Here is a 10078-nt window from a genome sequence, read left to right on the forward strand (position 1 = left end):
AGCACAGTGATATTTTCAACATGACAAGATTTTGATGGAGACAGACCAAAACAGAGTCATAGTTTTGACATTAATTATCAAAGAGAATAGCAAAGAAAGAAACCTTATTTGATAATACCTGTGAACTGTGATGTTATGAGACAGTGAAATGTAAAATTGAACACTGTGGGCTATTGCTAGAGTATATTTGACTGAGTATCATGGATAAGAAACCAAGACTGTGTCAAACAATAGCCTATAAAAGTAAGTTATGTAACTCTTTAACAGAGTAGTAAATTCTTGCCAGCAAACCAGATATTTTGCTGCTTGGAGCATGTCCATACATCAACTTGCTCTTTTATTCAGAAGATATACTTCAGAAATATACACCAAGAAAATCAATAAAGAATATAATTCAGATAGAGCTAAATCAAATGTGAAAATTGAAGGAACACTCAAGGTAAGTCTGGAAATTCACACTTTGGGAGCTGTCTTATAACCAAGGATGTTCTTTACGTAATATGTAATGATAATGTTGATTATGTTATTGTATTTAAAGCAAGATTAGTAATCTCTGACAATATTATTTTATTGATTAATACCATTTTATTTATTCTATTTGGCATCAGAAGGCAATCTTAAGGACTGTGACTAAGATGGAATTGTTAATTGTGCAAGTGCCCTAAAACCAGCTGGCATGGGTTTCTGGAAAAATCGGACAATCCGGGAAGAGAATGAGAGGTAGTCTGTCACGAGGAGGTGTGGTGATGCTGGAGAAGGAGGAGAGTCATGTAAAGGCAAGCAAAGAAAACTGGAGTGACACTGACAGAGGACATCAGAACAGTAGCCCTGCCTTATTTAAAGACCTAGGGTTAGATGTATGTTTCATTCCTTCAGTTCTTGGTTCACATCTCAGCTTTACCCCCTGGGAAAATCTCATAATGCCTCTGTGTCTTAGCTTTATTAATATCTATAAAATATACCTTTTTAATGTGAGAATTAAATAACATTTAAAAGATTTTAAAGAATGATTTTAAGAATGTCTGACTCATGATAAACACCTACTGAATGTTGACTTCTTGTACGAGTGATGTTTACTTGTTTGCTCTAATTTAATTTTGTTGTGACTGAGCACATAGTATACACTAGGCATATTCATTCAACAAATAAAATGAATAATCATGTCCTTTAAATTTTTGGCAAGTTGTATAAAGCAAACAACTGCTGGGAGAGAAGATGATTGGCATAAAGAACAGACTCCTCTCTCAGGTATAAATGGGGGAAAACTATAGGGAAGAAATGGATGTTTAGATATTTAATTTAAAAATAACAGACACTTTTGTGGGAGGGAAGAGGCATTGTTCGATAGAAGTGCTAACTTAGAACCAGAAAAAATTAAGGCAACAGGATGCCTTAAGAATCGTCTCATTTGGAAGTATTTAAGCAGTGTTTACGGAGAAGGCAACGGCACCCCACTCCAGTACTCTTGCCTGGAAAATCCCATGGATGGAGGAGCCTGGTAGGCTGCGGTCCATGGGGTCCCTAAGAGTCGGACACGACTGAGTGATTTCACTTTCACTTTTCACTTTAACACATTGGAGAAGGAAATGGCAACCCACTCCAGTGTTCTTGCCTGGAGAATCCCAGGGACGGTGGAGCCTGGTGGGCTGCCGTCCATGGGGTCGCACAGAGTCGGACACGACTGAAGTGACTCAGCAACAGCAGCAGCAAGCAGTATTTAAGCAGTGTGGAGGCAAAATGGGTCAGGTGTCTCAGAAGGGATTCTGGCACCGAGTCAAAGATCCTATTCTCTTTCGTGGATCTTTGATTATCTTGGAGTCTGTGTTCTTGTCCTTCATTTATCTTCTACCTTTTTAACTATACCTCTTTGAATTATTTTTTGTAGGTTTTGTAGTGAATATGTGTGTGTGTATGTATACTTGCACCGTCAACTCAGATCTAATATTGTATCACTTTACATGAAATGAAAATGATAGCCCTGTTTACCCATTTCTCCTCCTTCCTTTTCTCTATTTGCCATATGTATTTTTTTCATCTAGATATCGTCACATTTTAAATCCCAAACTACAATTTCATGATTTTTTTAATTAGAAAAGAAAAAGATAGTCTGTATATTTACCCACTTGTTTAACATTTAGGTGCTGTTGGTTCATTTCTAAAGCTCCAAAGAGCATTTGTCTTCAGCCTAAAGAAGTTATTCTGTACCTAGCAAAAATATTCTACAACTGAAAAAGCAAGATCTATTTTCATTTAGTTAAAAATCTTTTGCTTTTTCAGTTGTAGAATACTTTTGCTAGGTACAGAATTTTGAGTAGATAGTTTTTTGTTTTTCTTTTCCTTCTAGCACTTTAAAAATGTCATTCTACTATCTTCTGGACTGCATTTTTCTGATAAAACGTCATTAGTAAGTGATATGGTTGTTCTACATGTAATGCGTTGTTTTCTCTGGGTGGTGTGAGGTTTTGAAATGTTTAGATTTCAGCAATTTGATTAAGATGTGCCTCCGTGTGGTTTTCTTTGTATGTATCCCTCTTAGTAGTTGCAGTGCTTCTTAAATCTGTAAATTTATGTCTTCAATCAAATTTTAGACAAAATTTTGCCTTTATTTTCAAGTATTTTTTGTATCCCCTTTATAACTTCTCTTTTGGAATCCAATTACCTTTATGTTAGACCATTTTATTTTGTCTCATAGCTTTCTGGAGATATGTTTTTTGTTTTTTTTTTTTTCAGCCCTTTGCCCTTGCTCTTTTCTTGTGATTAAATGCTGTCTATATATGTTTATCTTTAAGGGCACCTATTCCTGTCTCTCTCCAATCTGCTATTTAACCTAATTGAATTTATTTTAGTGGATTCAAAATACATTTTGTTCTTTTGTATACCTGCTGTTTCTCTGCTGAGATTCCTTATTTGTTTATTTACCAAGTCCATATTTTCCTTTATTTCCTTATGTAACCTTAAGCATAGTTACATTAGCTATCTCTTTACTTATTTATTTTTCATTGGAGGGTAATTGCTCTACAGTGTTGTATTGATTTCTGTCTAAAACAACATGGATTTGCCATAAGTATACATACATTCCTTCCCTCTTGAGCCTCTCTTCCAACCCTGCCACCCATCCCACCCCTCTGAGTCATCACAGAGCACCAGTCTGAGCTCCCTGCATTACACAGCATCTTCCAACTAGCTATCTGTTTTACATATGGTAATGTGTATATTTCAGTGCTACTGTTTAGCTACCTTGTAAATAAATAACTTGCTCATTTTAAATAGTAAAAACATGTATTTGCACATATTTTTAAATTTTATTCATATGAAAATATATAAAAGTAGAAATACAAAGTAGATTTTATTTACTATTTTGCTTGGTTTATACCTTTTAAATATTTACATGATATGTGGCCTTCCTTTTTTCTGAGACCTTGAATAGAGGGATTATAGAAAATAAGGTTGAAGGCATTAACCAAATTATAGGTTAGTGAAATTTTAGGTTATTCGAGATTCAAATATTATATTAAGAATATATTGACTTATGCAACTATTGGAGCTGTGTTGTACTGTATTTTGTAAAGAATGATTTAGTAGGAAGTGTGAATGAAAGATATGAGGAAGATAGGATTAAAGAAGGAACACAGGCAAAACACAGTGTGAAATAGTAAAGGATCTGAGTGGTGACAGTGTAAATGTGAATTTTAGAAAGAAGAACAAGAAAATGCATTTAAGGAAGAACTTATGTATGTTCCTGAGAACTATGTTATGGAACTTGGACAGTCTGGGCTGGAGATATTATCATTAAATGAGAAAAGTAGTTTTTATCAAATTACTACCATGTTGTAAAGGCATCAGTTCAGTTGCTCAGTCGTGTCCGACTCTTTGTGACCCCGTGGACTGCAGCACACCAGGCTTCCCTGTCCATCACCAACTCCTGGGGCCTGTTCAAACTCATGTCCATTGAGTCAGTGACGATATCCAACCCTCTTATCTTCTGTCGTCCCTTCTCCTTCCACCTTTAATATTTCACAGCATCAGGGTCTTTTCCAGTGAGTCGGTTCTTCACATCAGGTGAACAAAGTATTGGAGTTTCAGCTTGAGCATCAGTCTTTCCAATGAATATTCAGCACTGATTTCCTTTAGGATGGACTGGTTGGATCTCCTTGCAGTCCAAGGGACTCTCAAGAGTCTTCTCCAACACCACAGTTCAAAAGCATCAATTCTTTGGTGCTCAGCTTTCTTTATAGTCCAACTCTCACATCCATACATGACTACTGCAAAAACTATAGCCTTGACTAGACAGACCTTTCTTGGTAAAGTAATGTCTCTGCTTTTTAATATGCTGTCTAGGGTGGTCATACTTTTTCTTCCAAGGAACAAATGTCTTTTAATTTCATGGCTGCAATCACCATCTCCAGTGAATTTGGAGCCCAAGAAAGTAAAGTCTCTCACTGTTTCCACTGTTTCCCCATCTACTTGCCATGATGTGATGGGACCAGATGCCATGAGCTTAGTTTTCTGAATGTTGGGTTTTCAGCCAACTTTTTCACTCTCCTCTTTCACTTTCATCAAGAGGCTCTTTAGTTCCTCTTCACTTTCTGCCATAAGGGTGGTGTCATCTGCATTTCTGAGGTTATTGATATTTCTCCCGGCAATCTTGATTCCAACGTGTGCTTCCTCCAGCCCAGCGTTTCTCATGTTGTACTCTGTATATAAGTTAAATAAGCAGAGTGACAATATACAGCCTTGACTACTCCTTTTCCTATTTGGAAGCAGTCTGTTGGTCCATGTCCAGTTCTAACTGTTGCTTCCTGACCTGCATACAGATTTCTCAAGAGGTAGGTCAGGTGGTCTGGTATGCCCATCTCTTTCAGAATTTTCCACAGTTTGTTGTGATCCACACAGTCAAAGGTTTTGGCATAGTCAATAAAGCAAAAGTAGATGTTTTTCTGCAACTTTCTTGTTTTTTTGATGATCCAGCGGATGTTGGCACTTTGATCTCTGGTTCCTCTGCCTTTTCTAAATGCAGCTTGAACATCTGGAAGTTCATAGTTCACGTACTGTTGAAGCCTGGCTTGGACAATTTTGAGCATTACTTTGCTAGCGTGTGAGTTGAGTTCAATTTGACAGTAGTTTGAGCATTCTTTGGGATTGGATTGAAAACTGACCTTTTCCAGTCCTATAGACACTGCTGAGTTTTCCAGATTTGCTGGCATATTGAGTGAAGCACTTCCACAGCATCATCTTTTAGGATCTGAAATAGCTCAACTGGAATTCCATCACCTCCACTAGCTTCATTCATAGTGATGCTTCCTAAGGCCCACTTGACTTGACATTCCAGGATGTCCCAGGTGGTTACTGGTAATGAATCTGCCTGTCAATGCAGGAGACAGGGTTTGATCCCTGGATGGGGAAGATCCCCTGAAAGAGGAAATGTCAACCCACTTGAGTATTCTTGCCTGGATAAGCCCATGGACAGAGGAACCTGGTGGGGTGCAAGGAGGCAGACGTGACTGAGCGACTGAGCATGAGTGCATGTTCCCTCTATGCCCACTTTCTGAGGAGATTTTTTTTTAATCATAAATGGACTTGGGATATGTTTTTATTCTCAAAAAGAAAAAAAACATATTTATTAGTTTAACATTTCCATTGATTGGATGTGAAATGTTATCAAAGGCTTTTTCTGCATTTATTGAGATGATCATGTTTTTAATTCTTCAATGTGTTAATGCAGTGTGTCACATTTATTGATTTGCAGATGTTGGAAAATCCTTGAATCCTGGAATAAATTCCACTTGATCATAGTGTATGATCCTTTAATGTATTGTTGGAGTTACTTTGCTCGCTAGCTGAACATACCACAGGCCATGATATGGGCTTGTAATTTTCTTCTTTGTGTGATATCTTTGTGTGGTTTTGGTACTAGGGTAATGGTGGTGTCGTGGAATGAGTTTTTATTTCCTTTGCATAGTACCTAGAAGTGGTATTGGTTGATCGTATGGTGGTTCTATTTTTAATTTTTTGAAAAACGCCCTTAGTGTTTTCCGTAATGGCTGTACAATTTGCATTTCTACCAAGAGTGCACAAATGTTCCATTTTCTCCATATCCTTACCAGCACTTGTGATTTCTTGTCTTTTTGATCAAATCATTCTAACAGATGAAAGTGAAAGTGGCTCAGTCATTCCCACTCTTTGCAACCCCATGGTCTGTAGAGTCCATGGAATTCTCCAGGCCAGAATACTGGAGTGGGTAGCCTTTCCCTTCTCCAGGGGATCTCTCCAACCCAAGGATCGAACCCGGGTCTCCTGCATTGCAGGTGGATTCTTTACCATCTGAGCCACAAGGGAAGCCCTCTAATGGATGAGGTGATATCTATTTTTTCTTTTTTTGCATTTTCATAGTTATTAGTGACATTGACCACATTTTTATGTATCTGTCAGCTATTTGAATATTTTATTTGGAAAAATAGCTGTTCAGGTCCTTTGCTCATTTTTTAAATTGGATTATTTGTGTGTACGTGTGTGTGTGTGCCTGCTCTTGAGTTGTATCTTTTCCCTGTATGTTTTGTATATTAACCCTGGAGAAGTTAGGTGGTTTGCAGATACTTTCCCATTCTGTAGGGAAAATATTTTTTCCCTATTCTGGCTTTTCATCTTGTTGATTATTTCTTTTACTGTGCAGAGGCTTTTTAATTTGAGATATTTTCAGTTGTTTTTGTTTCTGTTATTTGCACTTTTGGTACTAGTTATTTTTAAATGGTTTCTTGCTAATTGGATATTTCAAGCTCAGCCTAAATTAATTTCCTTTTCTCTTGATTATGTGCCATGTTTTCTTGTTTCTGTGAATATGTAAATTTTGTATTTTATATTTGATTTTGTCAGTGATGGAGAAGCTCTGTACTCTATTATATTCTGATGAATATTGAAAACAAAATTAGCAGTCAACTTGACTAAACCGCTAACTCTTTTGTAATTTTAGTAGCTGGAATCTCTGTGCAGCTCTTTTGGCTTAGTTGGGCTCCTTGGAGTCTGATCTTTTCATGGAGTCAGCTGGAGACTTGGGCAGAGTTTATGCCCAGAATATGGAATTTTCCCTCTCTGACTATATTTCCTTAGTAGCATTCTCACTAACTTGTTGCATCTCTAACTTCATCCTTTGGGTCTTCTTGACAGTAAAACTGCAGGTTTATATCTGAGTTGTAGTACCTCACATGGTGTTGACTAGGGCCTGTTCTCTGATAGGAAAAGTATATTAATAAAAACAGAATCCTCCCTGTGTCGTTACCTTCTTCTAAGTTTATATTCCTTCCTGTTCCCCCTCCCCCCACCCTGCCCTCCTTCTCCAGCAGTTTTTCTACACTTTGTTGTTCTCCAATGCCTTCAGGTAGTTTTACTCAGAATTTATAGTTTTTCTCTGTAGTCTAATATAAACTACACCACTGTAACTGGAAGCAAAATTCTCTCAATATACTTGAAAGGACGAGGGTAACATTGCTTTATAGTATTGGTTTTCATTAATCCACAAATCTGTGATTGAAACAAGATTTCCCTCATTATATTGTCACGGGGGTTACTCAGAATAGAATAAATATGGATCCATAATCCAGACTGATCAACGTTAAAATGAGAGGGCAAAGCATATGTAATGATACTGCATCTCACACTAATTCTGCCACTTTCCAAATCTGTGATTTGCTTTCATGATATTGACTATATGTTTACATAAGATAATTACAGCCAAAGTATTATAATGAAAGTGATACATAATGTGGCACTACCATAAAGTTCAGCAACCAAGAACAATATGAAATAGTTTAGCATCGACTACTCTGCTTTTATTAAGAAAATGCATCTTCTTTTATGATTTTTTTTTTTTTTTAGCTTAAAATGGCATCCTATGAAAATAAATCAAGCTCAAAAATACTCATTGGTTTCCTTAGGAACATAATGATAGTATAGAAATTTACCTAAATAAGTGTAGGGACTCAGAAAATAATTTTTATAATTACCTGATTAATTAGTAATTCTTACCATTAAAACATAGCAGGACAGCTCCCAAGCTACATTTAATTTAGAGGTGGTCATTTTGTGGAAAATTGAATCAGCCTCTTTCTGTCACCTGTTTACCATGATGATAGCTGAGATTTGGAAATAGTGCAAGAATGAAAAAAATCTTATGTTACAAATGTCTCCTGAATCTAACTAACTCAGGGGCAAGAGGTGGATTTAGCAGTCATCGTATCTTTCCTTCATTTTTAAAAAATACCTTAATGCATAAACCTAGAACAAAGTCCATGACAAATGCTTTTCATCTATAGTCTATTTGACTCCATAAATGTATTTTGGAATGCGGTAGAAAATAGGAAAATAAATACATGTTTCTGCTCTAAAGTAAATGGTGATAAGTGGTCCCACTGCACTAACAAAACAAATGGGACTGTGACAATAGGGGAATTAGAGCTATTCCTTTTATTTTAAACAAATGCCATTTGAGAGAAAGCAAAAGCGTTTGCTTTTCTCCCTTGTTTTTCTTCTCAGTATGATTTGCTATGTCCTTAGTACTGATTATTTCAAAACTGCACAAATAGATTTGTAATAAGAATGTCATTACAAAAAAAAAAAACATTGCAATCTGGACAATTTTTGGCCTCTAGGTCATCTCCATTCTGACTAGATTAATGACTTCATATTGATTTTTGTGTGTGTGTTGCTGTATTTAAAACATGATAATCTGCTGTTACATTGATCATCTTTCTTCATTAAAAATGTGAAATTACTTTCCAGACAAGTTATAGACATAGAGAGATGTTTTCAGTATCTTCATGTAAATGCTAAAACCTTAAAGACTGTACTAAATGAGATTTAGAATTTCCCACAAGGACATGTTTGTTGTTGCTTTTTTTTGTTTGTTTGTTTATTTGTAAAGCTGCCAAACTAAATACTTCTATCAAAACTCTTTTGGGGGAATCCATCTTCATGATAGCTACGCCTTAGGAAAAGATACTGAAAATCAAATGAACAGGCTTTTCTTGGGGCCCAGTCACCAACTTATGCAATGAAAATATTTAATTAAATGATATGCTGACCGTTTCATGTTTAGTTAAATGGTGGTAAAACATCCAGAAGCAAGCCATAAGCAGTGTGTCATGTGGTTAGAGATGTGTACACTCTGAATTACGTTTGTTCAGTCCTGGTTTCATCACTAACTTAATGGCAGTAGGCAACTCCCCCAACCTCCCTGTACTTTTGACATTCACCTAGGAAATGGGGTTAACATTAATGTTACCCACTGCACAATGCCATTGAGGGGTTAAATACATTAATATATGCAGAGAGCATAAAACACGGTGATGATTTATAAATGTTGGCTCTGATTATTAGAGGCAAGTCCAGAAGACAGCTGTGGAAAAATACTGTTCTCTTAAGGGTCAGTTTTCTTTACAAGGATTAAGCATGGGACCTGCTACACAGTCAGTTATTTCTAAACATGAGCTAGAACTAACTGTAAGTCAGAATGCATCAGTTTCACTTGGGTCATTAAAAAAAAAAAAAATCACACGAGTTTATCTGTATTATCTTGGATGGATTTGTTTTGTTTACTTTCCATATCGCTGTGATTCTCCTTAGTTTTGACTGTGAGATTCAAGATACAGGTGCTTCGGGGAAAACTTTAACTTTTTCCTTTGTCTTTTTCTCTTTAATCCATTCCGTATGTCCTGGAAAATAAAGGACAGTAACCTTAGGTAACTCAGATAGCTCAGTGGTATGAAAGACTGATTTTAAAAATTGTCCTATGGGATTCAAGGCACAATATTGTACTTTGAAAAAAGTCTGTTCTTTTAAAGAACAAATTGATCAACAGATAAAAGACAAAAGTGATAAAAAGGAATTTTGAAGTTCTACCTGAAAGGATCTGCAATTGTTTAATGTTTAACTTAGAGGAAAAAAAAAAAGAGCAACTATGGGCCAGGTAAAGTTAGGAATTGAGAAGAAAGAAACCAAGAAGCTATAGTGATGCAAAGACATTTCCTAAATTGGCTGGATTTCTCTAGAGCCGCTTCATTACTTGGCATCCCACATTGCTTATGTA

The sequence above is a fragment of the Cervus elaphus genome, chromosome 24 (assembly GCF_910594005.1).
Source record: "Cervus elaphus chromosome 24, mCerEla1.1, whole genome shotgun sequence".
In the NCBI taxonomy this organism is placed as follows: domain Eukaryota; kingdom Metazoa; phylum Chordata; class Mammalia; order Artiodactyla; family Cervidae; genus Cervus; species Cervus elaphus.